General features: G+C 46.7%; 1 protein-coding gene and 1 long non-coding RNA gene across 11 annotated transcripts in view; one reads left to right on the forward strand and one right to left on the reverse strand.

Moving 5' to 3' along the window:
* Positions 1 to 20427, forward strand: part of FOXN3 (forkhead box N3) — a 653950-nt gene that overhangs the window by 326684 nt on the left and 306839 nt on the right. The gene's annotated exons all lie outside the window — the stretch shown is intronic.
* LOC146799129 (uncharacterized) overlaps positions 1 to 20427 on the reverse strand; it is a 39017-nt gene that overhangs the window by 15290 nt on the left and 3300 nt on the right. Inside the window, exon 2 of the long non-coding RNA XR_014968850.1 lies at positions 17371 to 17498. This is a non-coding gene — a long non-coding RNA (uncharacterized LOC146799129). The remainder of the gene's footprint in view (positions 1 to 17370; positions 17499 to 20427) is intronic.

Here is a 20427-nt window from a genome sequence, read left to right on the forward strand (position 1 = left end):
TGCAGGGCTTACATATGTGGGGAGTATCCTAGATGTTACTCATGATGTCTTTCCTGATATGCACTGTTGCCTATTTAGTTTGGACTCATGTGTCAGATGTATACAGGTGACTGATTTTTTCCTGTCTCTTCACCTTGCCCACAGCATCATCGGAGGACACCGAGGGAGACACCGGCACGGACGTGGAGGAGGGATCGAGCAGTGGTGCCACCACTGCTGAGGAGTCAGTGGAATCTAGTGGCATGGAGGGCGAGGGGAGTGAGGCGGAGGACCTGCCCAGTACCAACACTGACTACGAGGCAGACGGGTCTGAGGCTGAGCTCCCAGAGGGGGCGGAGGCTGCTCCCACAGCTGAAAGCAGCAGTACATCTCTCGCCGCCCCCTCCATTCCCATCACCGCCCTCCCACTTGCTCGGGTCCCTTCTGTCCGTGCTAGGCCACACCGTGTCTCCTTCGTGCCAGGCACCGCACCCCCTGCCCCTGTCCCCCCTGCTGCCCTCACTGCCGAGTCTGTGGACATTCAGCGGCAGTTGCAAGTTGGGCAGACATCGATCCTGACTGTCCTCCATGGCCACACCAGACTGCTGACCCAGATGGTGTCGTACATGGAGGGCATGTCATCAGCGATGTCTGACCAACGGATGTTGCTGAGGTCCCTGGACTCGTCACTGACGGCAGTAGTGAGTCACCTGCAGCGCTGCCTCCCCCCCCCCTGCCCCATCCACAAGTCCCACATCCATGCCTGTCCCAAGCATACCAAGACATCCACACACACGCAACCCACCAGACACAAGCAGCACACCACCACGTAAGGGCAAGCACACACCTCCTGACACGCACACTCAGGGGGAAGCAGGCACACCCACTGGGTCTGGAGCACACAGGCAGGCACGCAGCCACAGTCCTCGTCCCCATGACTCACTCCCCAGTCCCTCCGATGTCACTCCCCTTGGCTCCCCTGCCCCAGATTCGGAGAAGGAGGCCTACTTTGCTGGCCTGGGCCTCAGCCCCACTAGTTCACCTGGCCGGAAACGGTCAAGGCACTCCACGGGTAGGGAAGTTAAGTACCCCAGCCTGTCCACCACCTCCCCCAGTAGCGCTGCAACCCATCCCGCCGACCCCCCCCCCCTTCTTGGGGCCTGTTGTTTCTCCGGGTGCAGGGGAGACGCTTGAAGAACTGGCAGAAGTGTGCAGCGCCGAGCTCGCCTCCACCTTTGGCGCTGCCCCGCCCCCTGTGGTGGGGTCGTCCGTCCCTGCACCCACCACACCTACCCTTCCCCCTCCTGTCTCTGCGGTGCCTGGTCCTTCCCCACATGATGCCCCCCCAGTCGCTGAACCAGAGGTTTAGTATGTGCAGGCAAGCTAGGGGAGACGCGTGACCATGTGTCCCCCCCAAGGACTTCATATCTGGACTGGCCATTGGCCTTTGTACATAGTGTTCTTTACTACATCTTATTTTTTCATGCTGAATAAAGCATTTTGTTTTCCGTTTTGAAAGTCTTGCATTTCATGTATTGATGTTGATGCTGAGGCCCCAGGAGTTGGGGTTGTGGGAATGTGTTATGATTCATGAACATGTTGTAGTCTGCATCTCATGGGGTGGAACCTGCTATCTGCATGCCCTCACAAGGTCTCTGCAAAGAATCTTTGGTCGTGTGTGCTCTTTGTGTTTGGAGACATTGTCCCTAGGAGTGTTCCTTCCTCTGTGGCACCTGATATCTCCCCTGCAGAGGGTTGCACAATTGTTGTGTTGCCCTGTGTCTACATTTCCTTTGTTGGTGATGGATCCCTTCAACTCTGGCCATGCCTGCTCAGCAATGTCTCCGGCTGCATCGTCTGTGCCATCCTTGGTACTCACTGTACTTGTGTATAGAGTATTTTGCCATGCCTTCATGGATAAATTGTCCCTTTTCCGCGCAATGCATGTGTGTAATCCCAGCCTAGTACACATATGGTACTTGTTCTGTTGGGTATTTGAACACCTGACTCACAATTGTGGGCATTGTATCTGTGGAAACTCCACCCTATTCCTTCCATGACAGACAACATCTTGGTGGCTGGCCCAGCACCTGAACATTCCTATCAGTCCTGGGATGTGCGTGGCAGTGTGTGTTCTCTTTGGCTCTCTTAGTTTATTAGGCAGTGAAATGACTATACAGTGTTGAGGCATGATCTCAGTGTGTGTATTGTGCTGCATCTGCCAGGGGTGGGTATGCATGTGTTATTTGTCCTCACACCCACATGTGGTGTGTCATGCAGTGGGGGAAAGACATCCATCCTCCTGGGAGTGGGACACTGCCGTCAGTGATGTGTTGTTATGGCACTATCATCATTGTCCAAAGTTATGGATACGAACATACACCCATGGAGTTGTGGTCATCTGATAATGATGTACACCCCCCATGTCTCTGTCCACTGCTGGGAGTGATGGGCACCCACCCCTCACATGTCTCTGTCCACTGGTGGTATTCCTCTGCACCCACCCCATGTCTCTGTCCACTGCTGGGAGTCCTCTGCACCCACCCCCATGTCTCTGTCCACTGCTGGGAGTCCTCTGCACCCACCCCCATGTCTCTGTCCACTGCTGGGAGTCCTCTGCACCCACCCCCATGTCTCTGTCCACTGCTGGGAGTCCTCTGCACCCACCCCCATGTCTCTGTCCACTGCTGGGAGTCCTCTGCACCCACCCCCATGTCTCTGTTCACTGCTGGGAGTCCTCTGCACCCACCCCCATGTCTCTGTCCACTGCTGAGAGTGATGGGCACCCACCCCTCACATGTCCCTGTCCACTGCTGGTATTCCTCTGCACCCACCCACCCACTTGCGCCCTTGCTGTGGTACACTGCTGTCCTGGGCATACACCACCCCCAATTTACAGCTGATGTGCTGCACCAAGCCGTACACCTACATCCGTGGCGTGGTACGGCCCATGCTCTGGGGGCGTGGGTACGGGCCGTACCACCATTGTGGCGGTGATGTAGGGGTACGGCCCGTACCGACGCTCTGGGGGGTGTGGGTACGGGCCGTACCACCATTGTGGCGCTGACGTAGGGGTACGCATGGTACGGCCCGTACCCACGCCCCCCAGAGCGTGGGTACGGGCCGTACCACCATTGTGGCGGTGACGTAGGGGTACGCGTGGTACGGCCTGTAACCACGCCCCCCAGAGCATGGGTACGGGCCGTACCACCATTGTGGCGGTGACGTAGGGGTACGCGTGGTACGGCCCGTAACCACGCTCTGGGGAGCGTGGGTACGGGCCGTACCACCATTGTGGCGGTGACGTGGGGGTACGCGTGGTACGGCCCGTACCCACGCTCTGGGGGCGTGGGTACGGGACGTACCACCATTGTAGTGGTGATGTAGGGGTACGCGTGTACGGATCGTACCAACGTTCTGGGGACGTGGGTACGGGCCGTACACACGTACCCCTACATCACCACTGCAATGGTGGTACGGACCGTACCCATGCTCTGAGGGGCGTGGGTACGTCCCGTACCACCATTGTGGTGGTGACCGGTACGCGTCCACGTCCACTTCCGTTGTGGCGGGACGTGGGATTGGTGGACACGCCCCCCGAAGTGACCAGACCATGGAGGTAATTAATGTGCAGGATATATTAGTTTTTTGTGGGAAACCAAAGATGCAACCAAGGGGACACAAAGTAAGTATTGTTCAGCCAGAGATAGAATTGTCAAAATCTTTATTTTTTGGAAATGGGTGGTGTTTGCACAGGTTCACTTGGATCTGATGAAAAGTCATCAAAGTTGATGCAGTTTGAGCTATCATTGGTAGCTCTGCAGGGTTTGAAGAACTGGCAGGTGCTTCTTGTGAAGGCACATTGATGTAGATTTCAGTATTGGGCCGAATTGCAATTTGCGTTTCAGTTTGATTTAGATGTTCAGTTTCAACAGGTGTAATTCGTTCTCTGTTATTTGATACCCCTGCATTTTTCGCAGGGGAGTCTTGGAACGTTATTAGTCTTTCCATCTGATCTTCCTTTATAGTAAGTAGCAAGAGGAGATCTGCAGCTACTCAGGATTCCACAGGGCCTACTGTTGAGAATCGGCCACATAGTGTGGTTTGATCAGATCAATGGAGACAAATCATCTTTCTTTTGTGCAGGCAAGAGGCGGAAGAAGTACTGTTCTTGTTCCTTTGACTGCCAGGATAGGTACATGTGTTCTGTAAGATGGCCCAAACTCCTTCTTTTCCACGATCTTTTCTCTGACCAGGTCCCCAATCTTCTGGACCCAGGCAGGCCTTGCCGGAACCAGTTTCACTTCCCCAGCAGCAGTGCGTTTTACTTGGACGTTGCTTTGTAATGCCTGGAATTCATTTAGTTCCTGTAAAACAGCCAAACGATCATTCAATTCAAATGGTTTTACATCCGCCACTGTACTGGCACAATCGAGGTCAGGTACCCACATTCGTGTCCCAAACAGGATCTCATAGGGGGTACATCCTCCCAAGGATTTTTTTGGCATGTTGTTAAGTGCCCTCTGGACCCCATACAAGTGACTCAACTGCCGCCGGCACCTAATACCCTTGCTGTAAAGAATTGCTTTAGGTCCCGGTTTCTCCTCTCCACCACCAAATTTCCCTCGGGATGGCAGAGGGAGGAGTACCGCAAGGCCATGCCCATACTTGCCATGGCTTCCTTGTAAGCCTAAGAGCTAAAAGCAGGGCCACGGTCAGAGTGTAGCGTGACAATTGCGTATCTCCCGATGAAGGCTGGCAAATCCTTTATAACAGTTCAGGCGTCAGCCGAGCGCTGAGGCCAGACCCAACTTTTCAGGGTTCAATACATCTGACCCAACGTCATACTACTATACGCTTGCGCAGACTAATGCAACTGCAAAGAAAATGATGCCGACAGACACCAAGCTTATATATTCAGCACCTTTTATCTCCCAACTGTCTATACAAGTTTTCAACTATTGGAGGGACACAATAGACACAGAATCCATCTGGGGACAAAAGAATGGCAGGTTCAGGGATCTAAGGCTTTATTTAAAGCTTGCCTCATACCATTACAAATAATCTTACTGAACAGAACAGTGCAACAGACTACCTGCTACGGGTTTGTAAAAATAAAAGACCTGAAAACGCCACTTATCCCCTCTCCCACACCTATTAAAGGTATATCGAATGATACACTGATAAGTGAGGAGGTACTGTGTACAATGATACAGAATGGTACATACAATTCAACAGCTCCCAATTGGAAGGGATGGTTAGTTTGGCCTATCGACACAAATAGGTGTCAATCAAGTTCAAGGGTACCACTGGAGGGTTTAGTATCCATAGGCCTGACCCACGCTATGTACACACAGATGACCCTCGGGTAGTGACTTCTTATAGTGTTGGTAAGTTATGCCTAGAATGGCTAAAACCTCAACAGATTTAGAGGTAAAACAACATTTGTCTCATCTGTCTGATAAGATGGATCTTAGGGATTTCTTGCTAGGTCCTGAGAAACAGCGTTATAAACGCTTCTTATCTGCCATCTACAATGAACTATGGAAAGTCTCCCAACAGGAAACTGCTGAGAGATTACATGAGATTGATAGAATTAACCTAGAAAAAGCCTTAGCTGTGGTAGACAATGGAATGGCCACACTTTCTTCTTGTATGTATTCACTAGGCAACATTGGGCCTTCAGCAATTGACATAATGGAACAATATTTGTCTATTCTACAACATGGGCAATCTCAATTGCGCTCCATTATGCTTTTAAGATGGACGCTACAGTCATTGCGTTCTGGCCACTTGCCATGGCGGTACATTAACGGCACAAATCTGTTTTCAGCTTATAATCAGACTGACCATGCTGCGCCTTGAAAAATTAGAGAAGTTACCTTTTACAGTAGCAGAGTCATTGTCTATGGAATGGTCAATTCATGGCTATATCACACTACCAATCACGACATTCCAATTCCAATAATGCCTATGAATCAGTATGAAGCGTTGGGTGAAGAGTACATACAGGAAACCTGGGAGTTGCTGTATAGATATAGGTGTAGAAATAAGGACACCAAAGTTTTCTTAAGTGGTATAGACTGTGAGATGGCTTTAAGTGGATCTTTAGTGTGCAAAGAAGTCTCACTTCACGTTGCGTGTATTGCTTGAATAGCGAACTTATCTTGCTACTTGAAAGGCTCCCCAGCTGCCGTGATTCATCCAGTTTTCGAGTTACTCTTGAATGGGAGTTATTTAATGCTGAATGATCAAGGTTGTTGCAGGATGGCATCAGGCATCGCGTATGTAAGCAAGTATTGTTTCCCCCAGCTCGCATAGTTAGGGAGGTACCACTGTGGCCTTCATTGAATGTTTCCAGTATACGGTCTGATTCTCTGAGCAGACTGAAAGCCATGTTGTTTCAACAACATGTGGCCTTAACGTCAGCCCGAGAGACTTTTGATCTACAGGTTGTAAGGTCTTCGGCAGAGATACAGGCCCTGGTCCATACAAACTTCCCGCTCAATTTCAGAGAAATGGTTCATCATATCTTTATCTGATACGAGTGGGATCGTACTCTTATTCAAACGTTTTGGATCAGGTCTGTTAACCACCTTTTAGACCATCTTCGGAGTAATTCCACCTTTCATACACTCCGTACTTGGAAGCGGTTTTGGAGGGCTTCCTCAGGTCCTGCTATCAGTGGCGGGCATCCTAATTCAATCCGATTGATTCGCAATGGACATCTCAATTCCTCAAGACATGGAGAGAACACTACTGGAATAACGTTGTTGTGAGGGTATGGTGTTCTACCTGGGTACGCCTCTGCTTCGAGAGCTTAGTGAGCATTGGTTCCTCTCTTTTAGACCAGTCTGGCTAGACTGTGTCCTGCCTGTGTTCCACTGCCTCTTCTGCGGATTTGGATGTGTGTTGGACCTGTGTCTGACACTTCCATCGGTTGCGCCACCGGACATAGACATGCTCCTGGAGCCCTTGCAGGCCCACATGTACAGTTGTCCACAGCGTTTTCCCATGTTGATGACGGCATTTTTAGAGCCTCCAAGGGATGCTTTCACTTCTGTTGGAAGGGAAATTGGCTCTGCTCTAGAGGTACAGGCATCGGTTCCAGGCTTACAGTCATCTAGTTCTTCCCCAGCTGCTGCTGTGGGAACCAGAGATGACCATCTTTGCTCACTCGACATGATATTGGAAGTGCTGGAGGGATTGCTACCTGCAGATGCAATGTTCAGCGATGTTGAGTCTTCAGCACGAGATTCATAAACAATCTGGCCTTTCCGGTGCGGGGAACTATTCGACTATTTTTTAAACATTTACCAAATTGAAGGTTGAAACTGATTTTGTTTTATTTTTTTCCTTCTCTGCTCCAACTGAGCATAATGGCTTTCAAGGTGCTCAGTGTAATAATAACCACATATATGAGTTTAGAGGACCTTTTGAATGCTTTTAGGGAAATAGCTTTTCTTTTTGGACATTTTTTTAAAAACTTTTTTTAATTGATTTTAATAACAAAACAATTAAGATAGCATCATTAGTCAATAAGTACAGGCAATTTAGCAATCATATTAACTCCTTACATTAGCAGAAGTACATCATAATTTATAGAGAGACACTCGGGAGAGAGCAAAGAGTAAAAAAAAAATATATTTAAAAAAGCGGATAAAACATACGCCATACTTTGTGATGAAAAGAGGTATACAGAACCTCGAAGAGACAGTTAGCTGCGAGCAACCACTCATAATCATATCACGCATTAAAGATGAATACTGTCAGTAACACCCTCTGGTTCACCAGTTTCCTTACCTATTAGGTAATGTTGAAGTGGGCCCCAGTAGGAATGAGGTTTGGATTGGGGGGGGGGGGGGGAGAAGTTCGCCAGATGAGTCAGACTCAGTATTACAATAGATCATATCACTCGTCCATTCCTCGATAGTAGGGATCGGCCCTCTACCCCAACACATAGAAATCCGTCTCTTCGCCATAAGGAGTGCCATTGCCACCAATCGTCTGAAAGTTTTGTCAACAGGTTTGGTATAGCCTAGGAGAGCAGTGAGTGGGTCAGGGGATAGTGCGAGGTCAGTGATATTGTGTATTATTGGAAATATTTTCCCCCAAAACTCCGACATGCGAGGGCAAGACCAGGCTAAGTCCATGAAGTCCGCCACTGGCTCCGACCATCGAGAACAGGTAGCAAGAGTCGCACAAACCGTATCTATGAAGACCGTCAGGAGTATAGCATGTTCTATTAATGTATTTAAAATGTATTAGGCGATGCCTGCCATTCATCGAGATCTTCTTAGTCATCTCACAGCAATATTGCCATTCAATATCCTCAAGAGCCCGGCCCAAGTCCCTCTGCCAGTCATATCTAGGCTTGGAGTACTGTACCGATCTGTTTGCTTGTACAATGTTATATATTCTCTTTTTGGACATTTTTCAGGCTTTTAATATTTTAGTTATAAATGGTTTGTATGCTTTTTATGGCCTTAGCTTTATTATTATCTAGATAACCCTGTTGACCTTTTGATGAGAAGTGGGTGTTATGTCCTTTAGGATAGTCCTGTCATTAATGCCCCCTTTTACATATATTGTCCCATCCACACGACAATAACGGTTCAGGATAGGTGACCTTTTACCTAGTAGTTTGCCCCTGTCTCTTCGAAACCAGGCTCTTAGTAGTTTATCATAATCCCTAAACCTGACGCACATAAACGTCCTCAGGCACTGCATAATTATTTTTTATAAGGATAACCACTTTTTTTAATCCTTGGCCAACAGGCCCACTGTGCATGATCGTATTTGTTTGGAAAAACATTTATGATTGTTTTCAAAGCATTTATGATTATTTTCAAAACATATTGATTCCAGAAGAAACCCGGGAGTGACCACTCTAGTATATAAGACCCTTATTTTCCCCTGAAAATTAGAGAATTCCTTCCACGCTGAGACGGGGTCCTGCATGGTGAATCTTCGACACGCAGCAGTCTGACATCCCTTGTGGGGTGTCATCCTCAGAGCAGAGATGGGGTCCTTTATTCTCTACCATCAGGTGAGGGGGTTGGTTCTTCCCTAGGGGATTCTTGGATATATACACATATATTTCTATACACATATACATGCTACACCAACATATCTAGGCTAGGTACATTTAGGCAAATTACGTAGGGCGCATTATAGGAGTATGCAAGTGCTACTGTTTTATCTGAACTGTATATGTTCATCTTTTTAGCACTATGGTAGAAATGTATCTATTGTTTACTATATCGGTACTTGCGATTTCTTTAGTATGCTTCTGTCTCCTAATTGTCACAGCAAATATGTTTTGCACAAGACTGACGCTGGACCAATAAATACTTATTGAAACGTGCTAACCGCTATCCTGTGTATTTTCTGAGAATAATTAAGCACGAGTGACTGAGCGAAAAGTACTGTACTGTTTTCCACGATCCGAGGAATCGGGTGGTCATGTTCAGTGGTTGAAGGAAACGAACTAAACCACTGTAAGATACAGCGGGTGGTAGTGGCACTGTAGACCCTGCTGGTCTAACGGCTGACATATCCTGTGGGGGTGGATATTCACTCGGACCCAACGGTTGGTGTTTCCGGTTCCGGTCTCCACGCCATTGTGTGTTGTGCATTGTGCGAGCGAGCGAGCGGAGGAGCGGAGGAGCTTTGATCTGCCGCCCGGCTCCCGCTCCCTCTCCTCGAGGTTTTGCCGGCGTTTTCAGCATCTTGGCATATCGGCGTATCGGCGCAGTGGCGCTTCTGGCGTTTTTGGCTCTTGAGACTCACATAGCTGCAGGAGCGGCGGCTGCCGCCGGTGCTGAGGTGCTGCGGTGCTGCTGGTGCGGCGGCTGGTACGGGAGTCTGACTGCTGCTGCGGATCTGTGGACGACTGAGTGTAGCAGAGAGCCCAGCAGTGAGTGGTGAGTGGCAAGTGGGAAGTGTCAAGTGGCGAGTGGCAGTTGAGGTTGATTGATCGGCGTGCCGCAAAGCCACAGCCACAGGAATTTGTAAAAAGTCTGCAAAGGAGCAGGCGTGTAGAGACTCCAACCTCCTCAGGCACCCGCCTACCCCTGTATTCCCCCAGCCCATAACGCTACCTGGATACTAATCAAACAGCATTACTGGTGGAACTTGTGCTGTGGTGTGTTTCGGTGGCGTTTTTCTTTTGGAGGTGTTTTTGGAAGTGGGTGGACGCAATCAGTGGGTAAGGGCACCCAATGTTAATAAGGGCCCTTACTTGATGTGTGGATCCAAGTCCTGGGAGTTTATCAGGTCCGGCAGGGTCTCCTACAACCCTTGATGAGAAGTTAAATGAAGTTTTACCTTCTTGAGGGTTTGGTCTTCGCTGCCTGTTATTGCTGGGATTGCCTGAATTCTTACCTCTGACCTTTGGACTTCTACTGCGCCTCGCGGCCCCCGCTTTGCGGGTGCTGCTCGAGGGACTGGGACTCTGTTGCCTGCTGCCTGGAGTGTCATTGGCGATCTGACTCCACGCTGTCCGGATTGCTGCGCTGTGCCTCGGATTGGCGAGGGGGCGTTGCTGGATGCTCGTATTGCTGTGAGCGCCCGGCGTGCTCGGGACTGCGAGGACCAGGGTGCTCCCGTGACGCTGACCAGCTGCACCTGGTCCTCTTCCCGACTCCTCCCCCAACACCGTTTCTCTTCACCTTATAAACACTTCTCCGCCTACACGCGCTAGCGGGACGCGCGCGGGTCTCAGCACGGGGCTAAGACCGGGCAAAGAGCGGGCCGTTCGAGGCTGGAGACACTGGGCTGGGCCACCCCCCCTTGGTATTTTGATACCAAAATTGATTGAGGTATTTGTATTGATATAGGTAGGAGGAATGTCCAGGGTCAAAAGTACCGTAGCTGGTTTAACCATGGCAGGGACGCTGGATAATTTTATTGTAAGAGCTGCTAATTTATTAGAGCGAGAAATAGATCTTACTGAGCGTCCTCTCTCTTTAGATCCTCTTACAACTAAACGTTCATCCCTAGGGAAAATTGCTTTATCTGTTACACCTGGGGGAAACATTACAAAACCTACTATAACTGATTGATTAGTGAGGCCGAAAGTCCTGATATCAGCAGGGTTCTAACCTCGGAAAGAAAGAGGGGTAAAGATGTTAGAAGCACAACCGGGCCTTTAATTATCTTAACCGATGCTGCTACTAACCAATCTGAAGGCGTATCCACCCGTGCTCAAATACACGCAACCTCTGAGCCTATTTCCCTTTCCCCCTCCTCTGCCCCAAATGCAGGAACCAAACCTAAACACAAAGCTGCCCCGCGAGTAAAAAAGGGGGAGTCAACCTAGACCGACCAAACCTAATAGCACGAAGCCTGCACCTAATAACATTCCGGGTGCCGTTGACCATTCCTTGATCGAAGTCACTTTAGATCCAACCAGGCAACTGGATGATGGTTTTTACTCTAGAAATTATGGAAGCTTTTGAAAATACAACCTGCCCGATGTTGGACAGACTTATCAAGATTGAGGAGCGTCTTAATAATTTAGAACAGACCGTCTCTACTAATCTTGAATTCAATCAATCACTGAAGACAACTTTGATTAGTGAGCTTCGTGAACACTTTCATCCTCCCCGTGTCAACTCTGCAGGTGTTCCTAGAGAGAGAGGCCTTTCCTCTTTGTCCTTGCCCTCTTTGAATCGGCACCCGGGATTACCTCGGGATAACTGTGAAGACACAGTTTGTGCTGAAAACTCTCCAAGTACTAGCGGTACCAAAAACTTACATGTAGGAGTAAAACCCCCGCAGAAATCTATTGATGCCAATATAAAAGCCAAAAATGTTATTGCACAGGACACAGACATGATAGAAAACAGATCCGATGCGACTCATAGTGATGGCCTTAAGTTACCCATCTTAGACCTCCCACCGGAATCCTCACCTTATGTCATTATACTGACGGGGGTACCTGGTTTGGAAGGAAAATCCCCTGAGACATACCTTGAGCTGAAGAATAAAACAATGCATTGGCTCAACACCAACCGACCACTCCCTCCCTATATCCATACCAAAATTCTGTTTGTTCGGAGAGTTAGTTGGCTGGGTAGAAGGAGTAAAGATATACCGGGGGATTGTATAGTTGTTAACTTTAAGGACATGCAGGCTGCAAAATACATCCAGCAGGCAAAACCCTTTCGATCCAACTCAAACATCACCCCACTACCCCTTGACTATTTTTATCCCTACCAAGTAAACAACAGTATTTGGGAGCAGGTAGGGAGGGGCAACACAAATATTAACCTCGAAAGAGGCAGGCCGGCCTTAATTGATCAAGGCTGGTTGGAGACTTTCCCAAGGTCAAATAGGTATAGTTGCCTAGATATGGTCGATTGACTACCCCATAATTTTCATGTACCCGAACTTGTAGAGGTAATCACAGCCGGCGACGTGTCAATTCTATCGTCCAACTCACAGCCCGTACAATTGCCAACTTTCTCAGTGGAGAAACTTGAAACCATTCTTATTAATACTGTGGGTGAAGGTATAACTGACCACCTTACATCGCTAAGCAGTGGAATCCCTGCAAGTGTGGTTTCCTGTGCAACTTCTGCCGTGCCTACGCCGCCAGAGGGCGACATAAGCCATGCCCTTACACTCCTTTCTTGGAATGTGGCTGGGCTGTCTTCCAGGCTAAGTGATCCAAACTGTATCTCTTTTATAAAACAATTTTCGATCATTTGCCTCCAGGAATGCTGGTCGGTTGATCCCATCCATATGAATGGTTATCGCACCTACCACACGCCGGCAATACATACCTTAAGAGGGAGAAACAAAGGGGGTTTATGTACTTATGTCTCTAACTGTTTAAAAGAAATTAAGATTTCTTTCTTCTCTGAATCTGCTTTTTATCACATTTTGCATATAACATGGGGGGGTAAGCAACATATAAACTTGGTTAACTTTTACAACAACATTCAGAAAGAATTATGGGCCTCGACCTTCAAAGAACTAAACGAGACCCTCAATAAATTAGATGAAAAAGAACCCTCTGACATCTGTGTGATTTGGACTGGTGACTTTAATCATACCCTCTGTCCATTTAGTGACCAAGATATATGTGGACTGGGTGAGATGGACGGTGTTTCTCCGACACATTTCTCCCATACAACTCTGGGAAACCACCTAAATGACACACTTTTCTCACTGGATCTGGGCTTCGTAAACGAACTATGTTCTCCTTCAGTCCCGTTTAATCCTACATTCATTGGACGGGGCTGTAAATCAACCATTGACTTTATGCTTATATCTAAACGATATCTTCATCACATCCTTGCGTTTGAAACTCGCGAGGTAGCAATGAGCGACCACTTACCACTTAGTATGTCCCTTGTTATACCGAGGGGGAAAAACAACACTGCTTCTACGGTCCAGAACCTGTATGATTTTAGACTGGAACTCGCCAAGAAGAATGGTTATACCCTAAAATGGGACAAAGTGGAACCAGTGGCCTTCTTTGATAATTTAATTTGTTCCAAAGAAGCGGAATTCAATACCTGCCTCGCAGAGAATGTCGAACCTTTTAAAGTCAGTGATGCTTTTCTTAAAATCTCAGAGGAAATCAGAAAGTTACTTACCAAGCCTTTGCAACCTGAGATGAATAAAACTAAGAGATGGTTCGACAGAGAGTGTAGCAAGACTCACGCTTATTTAATGGCCCAACTAAAAAGAGACCCTAGGGTAATGGTCGAAGTCAGATCCGCTAGAAACGCCTACCAACAGACAGTCAAAAAAAGGAAGAAACAAATCAAACAGGATGCTTGGTCTACTCTTCGGGAAGCATGTCATTCTATAAATAACATTGCCTTTTGGAAAGCGGTGAATGCTCCTTTTTTTACTAATGATGCAACAGCCTCCATTGAAATAGCTATTCCAGAGGAGACCTGGGTGAGTTATTTCCGGGAGCTTTACACAGAAGACCTCCTGGTAGAGATAGAAAGGGGGCTAGATTTAGCAACCCAGGATGTAGCCCACTTTCCAATTAATGTTGATTTTTCTATGGAGGAACTTGTGACAGCTATTAATAAGAGCCCAGCGGGAAAGGCTCCGGGACCGGATGGAATACCCGTGGACATTTTTAAGGCTAATTATGAGCTATGGGCTCCACTTTTAACTAACGTTCTTAACAGCTTTACTAAAGTGGGTTTCCCACTGACCTGGCAGGAAGCTATTGTGGTTCCTATTTTCAAGAAAGGCGATCGCAATACACCTAAATGCTACAGACCGATCTCCTTACTTGATTCTCTCATGAAGATAGCGGGGAGAGTTATACTTAATAAACTACAATCATGGGCCGACGACACAGGTATCCTCTCTCAGTTTCAATATGGTTTTAGGGAAGGTTTGGGAACCGTAGAGCAAGGATTGAACCTAGCACTCCTAGTTGCCAAATACGTCGAGGCCAAAAATGAGAACTTATTTCTTACATTTGTCGACTTAAGCTCGGCCTTCGACTGTATCAATCATAACAAACTTTGGCTAACTATGCAGGACATGGGAGTGGACTCAAACCTCCTAATATTTATCAGAGAATTATATCGGGAGGCAGGTGCCAGGGTACGTTATGGGGACAAGGGGGAATGTACCTCCAAATTCCCTATTGGAAAGGGCGTGAGACAAGGCTGTATTTTAGCTCCTTTTTTGTTTAATTTATATATCAACTCAGTCGCGTCTCACCTCCTGGAAGATAAACAGGACTACCCAAAAATTGGCAACTCATATATCCCAATTCTTTTATATGCAGACGATGCTGTAATCATGGCCCGGACCCAAATTGGCCTTCAGAAATCACTCAGTAATTTTTCAGAGTACATGGGTAGCAGAGGCCTAAAGATTAACATTAGCAAAACTTTTAACATGAGCTGCACAAAAAAGAAAAACCTTAATTGTAATATATTCTTATCTAACACAAAAATCGAGACTGTAAATACTTTTTCGTATTTAGGTATTAATTTTGAAAAAAAGGGAACTTGGGCAGCAGCAGGTGAATCACGAAAACTAGCATTTTCGCGAGCAATAGGGGCTGTCAAACACTTTTCTATTAAGGGAGGAGGCCTGCCATTACCAGCCTTGCTTGACATTTATAGGTCTAAATGCGTATCCACCGCATTATATGGTGCAGGAATTTGGGGGATAGTGAATACCCCAAGCATTCAGACCTGTCAGAATGTTTTTCTACGTTATCTATTGGCAGTGCCTGGGTCTACCTCCTCTTATGTCTGCCACCAAGAGTTGGGTGTACCTTACATCACGGACCTTATTAAACTAGAGCCAATTTTGTTGTGGCATAAGGTTTGGTCCGGAAGTGAGACAGGCCTGAACAGGGATTTAATTAAGGACTGTCTAGGTCTCGATGGAGTTGCGAAAATCCGTTGGCTTAACTACTTAAGAAACTTCTTTGTGGAGATGGGTCATTCTGAATTTTCCGACTCTCCGGATAGCATGATGGGCATCTCAAGAAAGAAGTTCAAGCAAATCTGCCTGCATTATCTAACAGAGAAACGCTGGTTGTCAGAGAAATGCAAGAGCTCTGTCATGGCCAACCATTTACTTATTAAAAATCAAGGCATTCAACCTTATTTGAACCTAGTCCCTAGCTGTCATTCCCGAATGTTACTGACTCGCTTCAGGGCAGATATCTTTTTTAGATTAGTTACCTTCCCTGAGAAGAATTGCTGGCTAAAGGAACTCATTCCCTGTCCCTGTGATCAAGTTTCTGTCCAATCCTCCCTTCATTGTATTTTCTTCTGTAAATACTATTCAGAACCCAGAAAAAGTATTCTTCGACCCGTCCTAAAAAAGCTAGGGCTGAGACAATGTAGAGTAGCGTTGGTCAGATTGCAAATGTTAGATGATGAATTTATTATTTCCTCTGTGTCAATGTTCCTTAAAACTGTTTTAAGATTTAGGATCTCCATGAATTAGATAATTTTTAAATGGTAATATTTTGACTTTTTAAAATTTGCTGTTTTCTTGCCAGGAATGAAATGTAATATATGTGTGCTTTTATGGTTTTGTTTTTAAAATCGAATAAAGCTGTTTCTGATTCTGATTCTGTGGGGGTGTCCAGAAGCGGTTTGGACACCAAGCCCTCCGTTTGGGTCATCCAAAACATGCAGGTCCTGGGGATTCCTAGGAACTACACAACAATGTGACTATACTAATGTAAAGATGTTCGGTAATAAAAACAAAATGCAATGAAACAAAAAGTACAGGTGTGCTCAGTAGTCCGCCCCCCCCACCCCCCAATTTGTCCCATAATTCCCAGCATTGCTACTTTGAGTGTCAAGTCAATGGATTGCCCCAACCCCAAAGGGAGGAATTGTTAGACCCACTTCCAATATGGCTGGATATTGCGGCATTCCCAAATCATGTGCATCAGGGTGCTCCTTGAGGCTCGACCTCTAGTGCAGTTTGAGGAGAGCCCACTCCTCATCTTCCACCACCTCTTCAAATTGTAATGTAGTCAATGAAAGTAATTAAATTGAACAAGCCATAGTCGGGTTGAAATTGCAAGTGAACAGGGAGCCATCTTGGCTTCTCTCCACTCATCATCCTTAATTGGACCCATGCCTGCTTCTCAGCTAGGGCGTTGGTGGACCATCGAATCTGGAACATTAGTGACAAGTGAGCGAAGTAATCATGAGATGCAACCTCTAGCATCAATTTGGCCGAGAGAGAGTTAAATGCTGGGAGGTGAGTCTGCTGGTTATGGAAAGGGGTCAAGTAGTAGTTGGAATTCAGAAAAATTGAGATTTATGCTTCTGATATTCTCCCTGAAGATTTGCGAAGGCTTTCACGTGTTCCCTGCCCCGTATGTCTCCCAGTTTGGAACTCCCAATCTAGTCCCATCCCTTAAAGTCAAGTGACCTGGAAGTGGAGGACAGCCAGTCACCAAACCAGAGAGGGGTCTCGTGTATAAGCTTCTTGTGCCCTGCCAACCAATGCAGCACAGTGCCTTGTGATAGGTAGTCAGTGTTGATATCATGACAGTGGAGAGACTGTTGGGGATCTTCGATTGGTACAGGAGTTTCAAAGGACCTGCCCCTTGAAGGAGTTCTTGTCAGGTCAAAAAATGCGGTGCTTACCTTATAGCCCGCACCGCTTGATTTTGCAGGGATGATATGGACCCAGTCCTGCATACCCTACCTAACTGTCTGTGTATATATGTATTCAGGAGGGAGCTTGATAATAGCCATGGAAGAGGGCCTAGTTACTGGACGTCGTTGTAGACACTCTTACGTAATTGTCGACCTTTAAAAGAGGAAAGGGGATCAGGGTATAAGTGGCTTATCTTCAGACACTCTGTCCCTATCCCTACTAAGTATCATCACTAAAGTTTCCACCTACCCCTCTTACCTGCGAGGCAATTACTGGGATCATGATGTCCTGGAGTTGCCGGGAACGTTTGTTGTGTCGATACGATCCTTGCGTTCAGGTACTGCTCTAGATGCTGGTTGGGAATAACACTAGTTTTTACCAGGTACCTAATGAGAACAAACATACAATATTTTATCTGCTGGAAACATAAAGCATGCCCTTCTTTCACCACCCACATATGATCCCACAGTGTACTGTTAAAAGAAAACGGAAATCCAGAGTGTTCAATAACCTTGTAAAAAATGCTAAAAGTTGAAGAACTGGGGGACTCACACAAGGGTGTTAAAACTACCCTCACACACAGAGATCTGTGTAATGCTTCATCATAGGGCTGCTAACACACCTCCTCGCAGACCAACGCTGGAGGTGGAGCACCCTTTAACACCCTTGTGTGATTCCCCAGTTCTTCAACTTTTAGCATTCTATATACACACAGTCCCTCTTCTATGTATTGGTTTCATTAACTTTCAATACCTCTACTAACTTTGGCATTACAGTTCACCAGACCTCTGGCACTAACTGGAACAGTTTGAAAGCACCAGGCGCTATACCTGTGCTGATACAGGTTGCCAGAGTTTCCTTCTACCACAGCTTATATTCCCTACAAGGTTATTGAACACTCTGGATTTACGTTTATCTTTTAACAGTACCCTTGTGTGATTCCCCCAGTTCTTCAACTTTTAGCATTCTATATGCACACTCTTCTATGTAGTGATTTTCATAGTCGTTGACTGAGGTCGAAGTGGGGCTTGATCCTCCTACTCCTCTTTTTTGTGAGTTAATAAATTGAAAGTTAATGACAAGCATTAGTACCAAGCAAAGCAGTAGTTACGCTGGGATAATATAGCAAGCCGAGTTACAATGTCATGGCTACCATTAAGATATCATGGTATCGCTTTCTTGCGTGGGGTATCTTGTGTGCGATGCCAACTCTTGAAAAGCGAGTCAGTTGTTACTCAAGGTTTGTCTCACGTTGTATTCTTTGCTTTGTTGGATACCTTCAGGTGGACGAGCTGAGAGGTCTGTTGCCTGGAATCCGTGCAGGTAAGTCAAGTCCTGTTATATTCAGAAGCAGAACAAGAGCTGTGGAATGTGGAAGTGAAAACGAACTGCTGCCTTGATCGAATCTCAAGGCAAAGCGGCTTCCAGAAGGTGGGCGCGGTTTGAGTACAGAGACCGTGCCCATCATGGCCGCCTGAGTCATTTGAGATCATGTGAGATCTCGGCACTGAGCAAGGCATCATCATCACTGATGCCGAATGGGGGAAGGCATAAGGAGCAAACTTCCTCATGTAAAGGACTAGAGGATGATTATGTACAAAAACTATGATGTGACTACTCGCACATCCAATGTTTCACAGGATGCAGTCAGTTTAGTAGCGCGAGTACATTGCTGTTGTTGTGTAACCACACAGAATGCTTTCAAATCGGCAATGTGAGCATACTGTTGTGTACAAGCAGAGATAACAATCAGTTAACACAAAAACATATTGACACAGAGGTGCTGGTTGCACGGGTAAGAAGGGTTTGTTGTGTTTTCAACGGCCTCTGGGACCCTTGCAGGGCCTACGGGTGTTGAGAACTAGGAGTATCGTGACAGTGAGTGGTGTTGGTGACTAGGAGTATTGTGACAGTTCTGGTTCCTATTGATGAGCAGGGTCATCACTATCCCCAAATAGCCATTCATTGATGGTGGTGTGGCAGGCCGCCCAGTAGTAAAGTTGAGTGTCTGTGTGTATTTGACCATTGAGACTCGAAGTTGCCTGTCCACCACCAGGAACTCCCTGAATTTGGCTTTGAAGTTATAGAAGAAAGTATGTGGGATAATCTGCTGGAATCATTGTAGGCCGTACAAGAGTTTGGGAAGGCAATTATTTTGATCAGTGTGACCCAACCCTTTACTGATTGAGGAAGTCTTCCACCTACCCATTATTGATAGAGGAAGTCTTCCACCTACCAATTATTGATAGATGAAGAGTCTTCCACCTACCCATTACTGATAGAGGTAGAGTCTTCCACCTACCCATTACTGATAGAGGTAGAGTCTTCCACCTACCCATTATTGATAGAGGAAGAGTCTTCCACCTACCCATTACTGATAGAGGTAGAGTCTTCCACCTACCCATTATTGATAGAGGAAGAGTCTTCCACCTACCCATTATTGATAGAGGAAGTCTTCCACCTACCCATTATTGATAGAGGAAGAGTCTTCCACCTACCTATTACTGATAGAGGTAGAGTCTTCCACCTACCCATTATTGATAGAGGAAGAGTCTTCCACCTACCCATTACTGATAGAGGTAGAGTCTTCCACCTACCCATTATTGATAGAGGAAGAGTCTTCCACCTACCCATTATTGATAGAGGAAGTCATCCACCTACCCATTATTGATAGAGGAAGAGTCTTCCACCTACCTATTACTGATAGAGGTAGAGTCTTCCACCTACCCATTATTGATAGAGGAAGAGTCTTCCACCTACCCATTATTGATAGAGGTAGAGTCTTCCACCTACCCATTACTGATAGAGGTAGAGTCTTCCACCTACCTATTACTGATAGAGGTAGAGTCTTCCACCTACCCATTATTGATAGAGGAAGAGTCTTCCACCTACCCATTATTGATAGAGGTAGAGTCTTCCACCTACCCATTATTGATAGAGGAAGTCTTCCACTTACCCATTATTGATAGAGGAAGTCTTCCACCTACCCATGATTGGTAGAGGAAGTCTCCAACTTACGTAACTCTTTGTTAAATTTGGCCTCTTTGTTAAATTTGGCCACCAGAGGAGTAATATTGAGAGCCCATGCTAGCTGAGAGTGGAGTGTGTGCAATGTGTATACCCAGGTACTTGAAACTTTCATTCGCCCTGTTGCCCCTGTGAGCGGCACCAGCACCGATTTGTTCCTGTTAACCATCAGGTCGGCTGCATTGTTATATAAATGTTTTATTTGCATTATGCGAGGCCCCACTGAGTGAAGGTCACAGAGAAAGAGAAGGACATGATCCGTGCACATTGAAAGATGGTCGTCAGATT

This window comes from Triturus cristatus, chromosome 9 (genome assembly GCF_964204655.1).
Source record: "Triturus cristatus chromosome 9, aTriCri1.1, whole genome shotgun sequence".
Lineage (NCBI taxonomy): Eukaryota > Metazoa > Chordata > Amphibia > Caudata > Salamandridae > Triturus > Triturus cristatus.